The 12982-nt window shown below is 43.3% G+C and overlaps 1 protein-coding gene across 2 annotated transcripts in view; it reads right to left on the reverse strand.

Moving 5' to 3' along the window:
- Positions 1 to 8401, reverse strand: part of LOC126273047 (monocarboxylate transporter 2-like) — an 82172-nt gene extending 73771 nt beyond the window's left edge. The window contains exon 1 of one of the 2 annotated variants that reach the window (XM_049976443.1): positions 8310 to 8401. The gene's annotated coding sequence lies outside the window, so the exon portion shown is untranslated. Of the gene's footprint in view, positions 1 to 5534; positions 5604 to 8309 lie in introns of those variants that run through there. The other variant, XM_049976444.1, reaches the window with a different exon arrangement.
- Positions 8402 to 12982: the final 4581 nt, after the last annotated feature.

The following is a 12982-nucleotide window of genomic DNA, read 5'->3' on the forward strand; positions in this document are numbered from 1 at the left end:
GATCACACTTGCAAACTAAGAATCTAGAGTCCTCGTAACTGCTCCAACTGAAAGTTACATCCATCCTAATGTTCACTATTGTGCCCATAATTCAGTAGCAGCCTAACACAACATGGGGTGATGCTACTCAGAACCAGAACCACTAGTGTCTTGCAGGAATCAGAACCATCGGATGGTAAAAGTGTTCTCGGCCTGGTTAAGCCTGTAAGAGTATGTGAAATCAAAAACTCTCGACACTATAAACCATAAATTCCTTATTATTTTGCTGGACAATAGCTCCATAATGTTGAGATTAATACATTTATCACTGAATCTACTTCACCATTTTAGGGATCAGCTAACAGAAGGCGACAGACTATGCGAATATACTCATTCATTAACTATTGTAACTTGTTTACTTACAGTCGTGTTAAGTGAGTCTTCTTTTGCCTCCTGGTATAATAACACGATAAACACGTGAAGCACGTATCTTACGTTTTTTATGCAGGATTTGTTACAATCTGGTACATATTTTCTGGACCAGCTTCAGTTTGGCGACCCAGTAGTTCCAAATATGAGGTGTCTGGTAGGCCACATCCCTCATCCGGTGCTTAAATGTCCAGTGTACCCATGGAAAATCAGAATTAGTTCTTTGTATTAAATTTTTTAATAGTTTACTGCAATGATGACACACATGAGTGAAACGAAATTTTCTAGGCGCGCAGTCCGGAACCGTGCGACTGCTAGGGTCGCAGGTTCGAATCCTGCCTCGGGCATGGATATGTGTGATGTCCTTAGATTAGTTAGGTTTAATTAGTTCTAAGTTCTAGGGACCACAGCAGTTGAGTCCCATAGTGCTCAGAGCCATTTGAACAATTTTTTTGAAACGAAATTTGTTTACATCCGATTAGTTCCTTTGACCAACATTGTGTTACATTCACGGCAACATTCAGGCTGTACTTTTTCATAAGAGTTTCACCCATACATCAATGTATTACATTTCGTTTCATGACCATATTTTTGTTGACTAGCTGATATAACTTTTTCCAATCTCTCTCCGAGTTTATAAGGATGATTACATTACTGAAGGTGTGACGCATGAAACTAATTTTAATTGCACCTTTCTTGATACAGTTTTGGAAATGATGAACCATAAATGCTTCGCTTTCTTCGCAGATTTATTTTTAAAATGTAGTAGTCGGTTAGAGTTTTACGAATTATGTAGCTGAATTGGGATAATCAGATGTGGAAAACATAGTGTTCGAAAAGGATATGAAACAAAAAGTATCTACACACATTACCGGAGGAGGTGGGGGGGGGGGGGTTGGAGGGGCTATGTTGTTTTGAGAAACAAATCGTCAGTTACTTCTGGCCTTGAAGTGAAATAGTAAATTAATTGTTAATAAGTAATTACAAGAGGAGACAAACGATAAATGCTGGAAAATTGCAATTAAACTTGCGATCAAATAAAGAGCATAATAACCAAGTGTAATAAAACATTAGCCGAGGTGTATTTCCGAAGATGCTTCTCAAAGATAAAATGGACACAGGCATAAGTTTTTTCAAGGAAGCGACGAAGAAAGAACATTCAGGAATTAAAAATGAGTTCGTATATCATGTGTCACGCGGCAGTATGCTAGAAAGAGAGTTACTAGGAAAAACACGACGGAGAAAGACCTTGATTGACATCTTAAATAAAATAAAACAAAGTGCAATTACTGTGCAGAAATAAAAGTGTTTCCTTGTAACGTATCCACGTAGAGACCCGGCAACTAATGGGAAGAATGATGATGAAGAACAAGTTCATGGAAAATCTGTCATTAGTGCTGGAAGAAGAATCTAGAAAAAAAAAAATATACACTCCTGGAAATTGAAATAAGAACACCGTGAATTCATTGTCCCTGGAAGGGGAAACTTTATTGACACATTCCCGGGGTCAGATACATCACATGATCACACTGACAGAACCACAGGCACATAGACACAGGCAACAGAGCATGCACAATGTCGGCACTAGTACAGTGTATATCCACCTTTCGCAGCAATGCAGGCTGCTATTCTCCCATGGAGACGATCGTATAGATGCTGGACGTAGTCCTGTGGAACGGCTTGCCATGCCATTTCCACCTGGCGCCTCAGTTGGACCAGCGTTCGTGCTGGACGTGCAGACCGCGTGAGACGACGCTTCATCCAGTCCCAAACATGCTCAATGGGGGACAGATCCGGAGATCTTGCTGGCCAGGGTAGTTGACTTACACCTTCTAGAGCACGTTGGGTGGCACGGGATACATTCGGACGTGCATTGTCCTGTTGGAACAGCAAGTTCCCTTGCCGGTCTAGGAATGGTAGAACGATGGGTTCGATGACGGTTTGGATGTACCGTGCACTATTCAGTGTCCCCTCGACGATCACCAGAGGTGTACGGCCAGTGTAGGAGATCGCTCCCCACACCATGATGCCGGGTGTTGGCCCTGTGTGCCTCGGTCGTATGCAGTCCTGATTGTGGCGCTCACCTGCACGGCGCCAAACACGCATACGACCATCATTGGCACCAAGGCAGAAGCGACTCTCATCGCTGAAGACGACACGTCTCCATTCGTCCCTCCATTCACGCCTGTCGCGACACCACTGGAGACGGGCTGCACGATGTTGGGGCGTGAGCGGAAGACGGCCTAACGGTGTGCGGGACCGTAGCCCAGCTTCATGGAGACGGTTGCGAATGGTCCTTGCCGATACCACAGGAGCAACAGTGTCCCTAATTTGCTGGGAAGTGGCGGTGCGGTCCCCTACGGCACTGCGTAGGATCCTACGGTCTTGGCGTGCATCCGTGCGTCGCTGCGGTCCGGTCCCAGGTCGACGGGCACGTGCACCTTCCGCCGACCACTGGCGACAACATCGATGTACTGTGGAGACCTCACGCCCCACGTGTTGAGCAATTCGGCGGTACGTCCAGCAGGCCTCCCGCATGCCCACTATACGCCCTCGCTCAAAGTCCGTCAGCTGCACATACGGTTCACGTCCACGCTGTCGCGGCATGCTACCAGTGTTAAAGACTGCGATGGAGCTCCGTATGCCACGGCAAACTGGCTGACACTGACGGCGGCGGTGCACAAATGCTGCGCAGCTAGCGTCATTCGACGGCCAACATCGCGGTTCCTGGTGTGTCCGCTGTGCCGTGCGTGTGATCATTGCTTGTACAGTCCTCTCGCAGTGTCCGGAGCCGGTATGGTGGGTCTGACACACCGGTGTCAATGTGTTCTTTTTTCCATTTCCAGGAGTGTAGATTTGGTAATTACTCAAGACGTTCCGAAAGTCACATTACGGTAAACGTGAGGATATTTCAGCTGACATAGTCCTGTATGTTCTTGTGCTCATAAACAGTGTGTTAAGTCACTACTGTTCAGGAAACACTTTCTGTCATCTTGTTAGTTTTAATGTTCGACCATTCCGCTACAATTTATGAGAAGACCGTTTTGAGTGAAACCCAAATTCCTTGGTTGACAAGTTATACTATTATTTATTTCACTGCTGCCATTGTCTTTGATCTACTGCCTACGTAGTGGAGCATGTAGTATTACACCTGTCATTACAATTTTTAACTAGTTGTAAACGTAACCTACACTGAAAGGTGAAGAAGCGATCCAACTACCTTATACCGATGTGTATTAAACTGCAACTATCTACCGCGTGGTAATATGTTGGTGCTTTATATACTACTAGTAAACTGCCGATTCTTTAAAGACTAGAAATCTAGGCTTCAAACATCTGACTACAAATGGGTTAACGTGCTAAATATTACCTTTTAAGAGCTTAAGCGAGAAAGAGTTTAGCAAAGGTTTGAAATTATGCATAAAGTTCGTTGAATGGCGCTAAGTGCTCTCATTATGAAGCACCAGCGGAATGTAAACGGGGTAATTGGCGCTCTATTTAGATCAAAAGCAAGTCCGTCCCGTATCTGAATGACGTCATATTTCCTGAGCAATGTGCCGTACCGTGACATAATTTTACAAGTACATTGAGTGGTATATGTCGATACTGTCTGCAAACTGCGAATAGAGTTAGTAGTAAAGAAGTAATAAATTAATACGTACGTTAATTCATGCCTGAGGCTGAAGTTAATCTGCTTGAACAGCGAAAATGTAGTGAGTGGTAAGCCTTTTTTCTTTCATCATTTCAGGGAGAAGAAGTTTCCCAAACGTTTCATATTAGCGAGTCATCTTAGTTGGAAATAGCTAGGTGCAGTAATTCTCAAATGATGGATGAATGAAGTACGTGTATTTACGTGCTCTGTTCACTGTCTCAAGACATACAATTTCTGATTGTAGTACTTGTATTATTGTGTTAAAATTTAAACATAAGATTATAGCTCGTAATGAATAGATTGTGATGGCATTTCAGATTTTTAAATTCGGCCAATAACTGAGCGAAATATCAACAACCGACTTTTTGTTGTTTCTACGCTGAAACTGGTACCGTGTCCCGTGTTACCGGTTGAGGGATAGCGCTTTAGTAATACAGACAACAGATTGCCCCAAGCTGCGTCCCCTTGCGGACGGGTTGTATGAGATGCGTTTTTAAACTAAGTACCTTTTAGGAATATGACCGTTGGAGTTCCACTGACATAACACTGCAGATGCTCGGAATGTACCGTCAACAATCAACTATCAAGAAACACCTCTGCAGTAGCTTTTGATTGCCTGAATATTTTTCTATGCGTGATTCAAATGGCTCAGCCGTCTGAAAATTCCGCCTATTGGGAAATACGCACTGTTAATCGCTTCTTAAATGCAACCGAAGCGTTAGTTGCTGAAATTCTTCAGAAGAATTGTGAATTGTGTTGGGAGAAATCTATGAGCATCTCGATGGTTAGAAAACGGTGTAGAGCATTTAAAGATGACCGCATAAATATGTGCGATGAGGAACAAATTGGGTGACCGGCTGTCATTACTGATGACCATTTCTTGGAATGGAGGAATTAAATACAACCCCCCATCCCCACTCCAAAACTGAAGTTCCAGTACACGATTTCAGCCTGAAAAATGAGGTGCACTATGTTATGGGATAGGGAAGGTGTTTTTCTTCTCGATTTTGTGCCTTGGGGCGGCACAGCCAATGCAGGCAGTTTTTGTGGCGTCGAATCCTCTCTACACGACAATGCCCGTCCTCGTTTTCCTCGTTGCCCCCGAGACAATACAGCGCGTTGTGTTTGAGAACAATTTGATCACCCTCCGTATAACCGCATAACTCTGACCTAAAACCTAATCACTATCATTTATTCTTCCATCTTGTCGGTCAGCTCTACGAGTAAGACGAAAACGATGTCAAAATGTCAGTACAGGACTGGTTAAAAGAAATAAGGCTGCTTATATCTATGCTGGATTGCGGAAGCTGGTCATGCGATACAGTAAGTGCCTTAATACAGCTGAATATTGTTCTGAAACAAATGTTAAAGACCAGGTTTGCATGTAAACGTAAAGTTGTTGTACTATTGTATCATTTTCTATTTTCTTTTAAAATTGTACTTATTTTAAGATCGCGGTTCGTAATAAACTCACTTGTTAACGCCTATACCGCTGAATCTGTGCTGTAGTGGCGAATCCAAAATAAAATATATCTGTCCGACTAACAACATCGACGTCATTGAGAAATAAGTAACCGTAGGTAGTTTGTCCGAACAGTGTGAGCGCACGCAGAGTACTGAGCGACGGAGTCCTCGTTTCGTGGCTTAGCGTCCCTGGTGCTAAGTTATCACGTGAAAGTCTCGCTGTCTGGTGAGGAGAAGCGGCGTGTACGGCTATAATTGAGGACGTGAAGAGCAGATTATAGCCAGCAGTCTCTGACAAACAACGCAGATCGCTCCCGATAATGCAGACTCATCATTCACTGACAAGAGTAATTCGTCGTAATTCACCGTGGAAGAACTGTTGTTCCCATTTCTCATTTCTTATTTCCCGATAGGTACACCAGTAGTCATAAAGACTGAAAGCGAGTAAACGTGAAGTATTTTTAAGTTACGAATGACGTACGTTCTATTTTCTCTGGGAATAACAATGTTGTTCGACTTTTCTTATCCTTTTGTTGTTTTGTATGGCACATTTGGTGGCAATGCTTGATTAATACTTTCTGTTAATGTACCTTCTGTCGTGGGGAATGTCACTGCTGCCAGTATCACACTATTTGCATATGTACACTGGAAACTGGTCAGCCGGACACTATTATGAATATCGAAATGTATGAACTATGTCGCTTCTATTCAGAAAGAGTGAGTAAAGAGGACAACATTTAAGTTCTACAAACAAACGGTGGAGGATACATCCGAACTTCACCTCCTCTCCCCCTTCCCCTCAACCACCATGCACTCTCCGTATCTCTGCCTACGGAATACATGTTCACAAACTAGTAACATCGAATTTCTCTCATGGTAATTACGCTAGATGCTTGTGAGTCGAATAAGTATCTTTAAACTCCTTTTTCCAGTATTTTAAGAATAAACGTCACGGTGAGGCACAGCGTCTTATTTGCAGCGTCTTACACTACAACATTCTGATTTTTCAGTAAACAAAGTTGTGTCAAATGGAGCAATCATTCTTTGAAATATCATTGTCTCTGTTTCTCTCTCTCTCTCTTCCCTTAATCGACTGTGAAAGGATCGCTCAAGAGGGCTCTGTAAAGAAGATATATATTCGTTCGATGAGTGAAACACATTTCAGTATTTTCTTCCAATGAACCAGACCCTAGCGCCTGTCTTCTACACTGTAAGATTTAAAGCAGTTCTTCTTGAAGTCGGTATGGGTGCATACTGATTGAGTATTTGACACTCATGGTCAACTTAAATAACGTGTTTTAAAATGAGTGCATTTTGGATTCCAAATAACTTATTTTGCTTGTTTCACATATTGCTAATCGTTGGCGTTTTCCGTCGTCATATCATTGCTACTTCACATCTGAGGATCTGAAGAAGGCAAACGTGGTCACTAAAAATGTGTGGAACAAATTATTTGCGATACAGACGGAACTCATTAGTACTGGTGTCACAAAGATCCTTGTCGGTTACATAGACATTACATCCTTCTGTGCAAAAGTCTAGTCCTGAAACTATTCTTTCAGTTTCGTTACCTGTAACGGTGATTTGAAGTTTATTCATAACAACACTTAGTGAGGGAATTAATCGCAAGAGAGACACAAATACGAATAGCATATATCCAGTTCGTATTCATCTACTATACACATAGCGTGTACGCGATGTTTGGAACGAGCGTGGATACTGGTGACGTAAATATAATCTAAAATTAACAGACACGCCACTAAAGATATATGACGATTAACGTACGCCAACTTATATGATAAATTATGTATTGCTTGATTTCGTATATAGAATTTTTCAGCGAGCACTTTGGTCGGTAACGTCTTAGTTTGTCTTTCTTCTACCGCCCTCGTTTACGTTTTCTGTACAAAAGTGATATAATACTAACACATTTTACTTAATTTGTTTCTCGTTAGGCTGTTAGCTACAAGCCAGTGATAAAAGAGAATGCTGAATGGTTTTTGAATATTCTAAAGAACTTTCTCGTCTTCAGATATATTTTCGAAAACTTGACGATGGACATGACGACTTAGAAGTTGAGAAAAATCTTTCTTCAAATACTATGACGGTAAATGTTTCCTTACACACTGTCTTACAACACATCAGTAGTGTCTGAAAAAATGTCTTAATCTTGCCCCAAGGCAAAGTCACTGAAGTTTTTCGGTGTTCTGATAGTAAAAAAAAAAAATTGTTCAAATACCTCTGTGCATTATGGGACTCATCATCTGAGGTCATCAGTCCCCTAGACTACTTAAGCCTAAGGACATCACAAAAATCCATGCCCGAGGCGGGATTCGAATCTGCGACCGTAGCAGTAGCGCGGTTCCGCACTGAAGCGCCTAGAACAGCTCGGTCACAACGGCCGGCCTATACCTGACACTACGGTAGCGTGTTCCAGCCCTACGTGTGTAAAAAATATCCGGCAGGAGTATACTGCTGAACAAGGAGTCTCAAATCACTGTGGAAAAAGCAGTTACTATTTATAAGAATGCAAATTCCGCAGCTCATTGGTACTATATAAGAGAACTGCGCTGCTTCCATTATGTTGTCAGTGCCTCTTCCGTAGTCGTTACCATCCGTAACGAATTATCGCTACACAGTAACTACTAATTCTTGCGACGCCTATATACATTTGAATACGGTTAAGAAGGTCCTACCTAATTTTTTCAGCAGGTCCCATAAACGCCTGTCATAAAGCATTACAACGTTTGGAGTCGAACTGATGGCTAATGAAGTTCTTTCTTACCTGCAGAATTTTCGTCGAGGCCACGGTGTCCAAACGATAAAGTTGAGTAGCGTCCCACTGTTCTGAAACACTTCAGGAATGCCACTCAGAGTCTTGTTCGAAGTGGGGCTGGTCGCTATCGCCTCGTATCTGACATTAGCTCGTCATCTTGTTAATTACCCCCTCCCCGCGCCACGGACTTTTACCGTGATATCTGATGACGCAGCGAACGAGAGGCCTTGTTGGACTGCGTGTTGCCACATGGATACGGAAAAGACATTTATCGCAGAACTGCATTCCACGTGATTGTCACGTGATCTATCTAATGCGGTGGTATTAGTCATCCACCAGCCACATCATCAGCTAAGGCAGTTGACTTAGTACTTCCCGGTTTGCCACGCCGGCGTTTGTAATTCCTTGTGTGTTTATGAGGTAATTTTACTCTAGTGCCAATAAAGCATCTATTAAACACGGTTTTCCGAAACTCCTTCACCAAAGAAGACGAAATAAATATTCCTGAATTCCAGTCAAGAAAAACTGCTAAGATGAGAGACATAGAAGTAGATGTCCTCGGAGTAACGAAGTAACTTAAATCACTTAATAAAGGCAAGGCATCCGGTCCAGATTGTATACCAGTCAGGTTCCTCTCAGGGTATGCTGACAAAATAGCTCCATAATAGCAATTATATACAACCACACACTGACAGGAAGATCAGTACCTAAAGACTCGAAAAGTGCTCTAGTCACACCAATACCCAAACAGGGAAGTTGGAGTATTCCGCTGAATTACGGGCCTGTATCACTAACGTCGATTTGCTGTAGGGTTTTGGAACATATACAGCATTCTAACGTTATGAAGTACCGCGAAGAAACCGATTTATTGACACATAGCACGGCTTCAGAAAATATCGTTCTTGGGAAACACAACTAGATATTTATACTCATGAAATAATAAGTGTTATTGACAGGGTAAGTCAAATTGATTCCATATTTTTAGATTTCCAGAAGGCTTTCGACACCGCTCCTCACAAGCGTCTTCTAACCAAACTGCGGGCCTTTGGAGTATCGCCTCAGTTGTGCGACTGGATTCGTGATTACCTGTCAGAAAGGTCACAGTTCGTAGTAATAGACGGAAAGTCATCGAGTAAAACAGAAGTAATATCCGGCGTTCCCCAACGAAGTGTTATAGGCCCTCTATAGTTCCTGATCTATACTAAGGACACAAGAGACAATCTGAGTAGCCGTCTTAGATTGTCTGCAGGCGATACTGTCATTTCCCGTGATCTAAAGTTATCAGATGATCAGAACGAATTGCAAAATGATTTAGATAAGACATCTGAATGGTGCGAAACGTGGCAATTGAGGCTGAATAAGGAAAAGTGTGAAGTTATTCACATGAGTACTAAAAGAAATCCGCTAAATTTCGATTACGTGATAACTCACACAAATCTGAAGACTGTAAATTCAACTAATTCTTAGGGATTACAATTACAAATAACCTAAATTTGAACGATCACATGTTGTGAGTAGAGCAAACCAAATACTGCGATTCATAGGCAGAACACTTAGAAGGTGCAAATGGTCTTCTAAAGAGACTGCTTACACCACGTTTTTCCGCCCTATTCTGGAGTATTGCTGTGCGGTGTGGGATCCGCATCAGGTGGGACTGACGGATGGCATCGAAAAAGTTCAAAGGAGGATAGGTCGTTTTCTATTGTCGCGAAATAGGGGAGATAGTGTCACAGACATCATACGTGAATTGGAGTGGCAATCATTACAACAAAGGCGTTTTTCGTTGCAACGGGATCTTGTCATGAAACTTCAATCACCAGTTTTCTCCTCTGATTCCGAAAACATTCTGTTGGCACCCACCTACATCGGGAGAAATAATCATCGCGATAATATAAGAGAAAGCAGGGCCCGGACAGAAAAATTTAAGAGCTCGTTTTTCCCGCGAGCTGATCGAGAGTGGAACGGTAGAGAGACATCTTGAAGGTGGTTCATTGAACCCTCTGCCGACACTTAATTGTGATTAGCAGAGTAATCACGTAGGTGTAGATGTACATGTAGCAGTGTTTGTGTACATTACAGTCAATGTTGTAAGAAATTCTTATCCAAATATACAGGGCAGCCAACACATTTACAGCCAAGTAATTAACAAATTTAGTGAAATAAAACTGTTTTAAGACGCTGTTGTACATATTGCTATAATCTGTAGTTGCAAGACTGGTTTGATACAAATTTCCACGGTACTCTGCACCTCTGCCAAGGCCCATTCCTAGGATTCGGGTGCGCAGTGCGAAGATACCAATTCCTCTTCCTCCCCAAACTCCACCACCCCACCCACGCCCCTGTCTGCAATCCTCTCCTTAAACTTACAGGCGTAGTCAACCTTTTCCACAATGTCATTGTCTGTCATCCATGGCATATCCCACTTACTTACATGAATAAGTCTTTAAAACAGGGTAAGAGACACCACTCAGCAGAACAGAGGTGAAACCTTTGTACTGAGATACACTGAGATGGCAAGTCATGCGATACCTCCTAATATCGTATCGGACCTCCTTTTGCCCCGCGTTGTGGGGCAACTCGACATGGCAAGGACTCGACAACTCGTTGGAAGTCCCCTGCAGAAATAATGAGCCATATGGCCTTTACAGGCTTAAGTAACTGCGAAAGCGTTGCCGGTGCTGCATTTTGTCCACCATCTGACCTCTTCATTGCACCCCATACATGTTCGATGGGATTCATGTTGGGCGATCCGGGTGGCCAAACTGTCCGGAATGTTCTTGAAAAGAATCGCGATCAATTCTGGCCTGGTGACATGGCGCATTGTCGTCCACAATAATACCGTAGTTGTTTGGAAATATGAAGTCCACGAAAGGCGGCTAATGGTCTCCAGGTAGCCGACCATAAAGATTTACACTCAATGATCGATGCGGTTGGACCAGAGGACCCGGTCCATTCCTTGTAAACACAGCCCACACGATTATGGAACCACCACTAGCTTGCACAGTACCTTGTTGACAACCTGTGTGCATGGCTTCCTGGAGTCTACGCCGCACTCGAATCCTACTATCAGCTCCAACCAACTGAAATTGGGATTCATATGACCAAGGTATTCAAATTGTCTAAGGTACAACCGACATTGACACGTGGCCAGGAGATCTATTGTGGCCTGGTGACATGGCGGATTGTCGTCCATAATAATTCCTCATTCGTTTGGGAACATAAAGTCCACGAATGGTGGCGACTGGTCTCCAGCTAGCCGAACATAACCATTTCCATTCAATGATCGATTCAGTTGGACCAGAGGATCCGGTCCATTCCTTGTCAACATATCTCACACGATTATGGAACCACCACTAGCTTGCACATTACCATGTTGACAACCTGTGTGCATGGCTTCCTGAAGTCTGCGCCGCACTCGAACCCTACTATCAGCTCTTACCAACTGAAATCGGGATTCAACCAGGCCATGGTATTCAAATTGTCTAGGGTCCAACCAATATTGACACGAGCGCAGGAGAGGTGCTACAGGCGGTGTTGTGTTGTTAGCAAAGGTACTCGTGTCCGTCGCCTACTGCCATAATTCATTATCGCGACATTTCGTCGCTCTCTCCTAAGGGCTATGTTCGTCGTACGTCCACATTCACTTCTGTCGTTATTACACGCAGTATTGTTTGCCTGTTAGCACTGACAAGTCTACGCAAACGCCGCTGTTCTCGTCGTTACGAAAAGGCCACCGGCCACTGCGTTGTCCATGATGAGAAGTAATATGGTACACTCATAACACTCCTGACCCAGTGGATTTCGGAATACTGAATTCTCTAACAATTTCCAAGATCGAATGTTCAATGCGTCTAGTCCAACAAGCATTCCTCGTTCAAAGTCCGTTAATTCCCATCGTGTGGCCACAATCATGTCTGAAACATCTTCACATGAATCAGCTAAATACAAATGACAGCTCCGCCAATGCAGTGCCCTTTTATACACCACTAGCCTATAAAATTGCTATACCAAGAAGAAGTGCTGATTTTAAACGTGTATTCATTGGACAAATATATTATACTAGAACTGACATGTGATTACATTTTCACGCAATTTGGGTGCATAGATCCTGAGAAACCAGTACCCAGAACAACTATCTCTGGCCGTAATAATGCCCTTGATATAGCTGGGCATTGAGTCCAACAGATCTTGGATGGCGTGTACAGGTACAGCTGCCCATGCAGCTTCAACACGATACCACAGTTCATCAAGAGTAGTGACGCGTATTGTGACGAGCCAGCTGCTCGGCCACCACTGACCAGACGTTTTCAGTTGAGAGAGATCTGGAGTATGTACTGGCCAGGACAGCAGTCGAACATTTCCTGTATACAGAAAGGCCCGTACAGGACATGCAACGTGCGGTCGTGCATTATCCAGGGTAGAACCACGGGGCGTAACACATCTGAAATGTAACGTCCCCTGTTCAAAGTGCCGTCAATGCAAACAAGAGATGACCGAGACGTGTAACCAATGGCACCCCATACAATCACGTCTGGTGATACGACAGTATGGCGATGACAAATACATGCTTCCAATGTACGCTCACCGCGATGTCACCAAACACGGATGTGACCATCATGATGCTGTAAACAGAACCTAGATTACCCGAAAAAATGACGTTTTACCATTGGTGCACCCAGGTT

The sequence above is a fragment of the Schistocerca gregaria genome, chromosome 5, assembly GCF_023897955.1.
Source record: "Schistocerca gregaria isolate iqSchGreg1 chromosome 5, iqSchGreg1.2, whole genome shotgun sequence".
Lineage (NCBI taxonomy): Eukaryota > Metazoa > Arthropoda > Insecta > Orthoptera > Acrididae > Schistocerca > Schistocerca gregaria.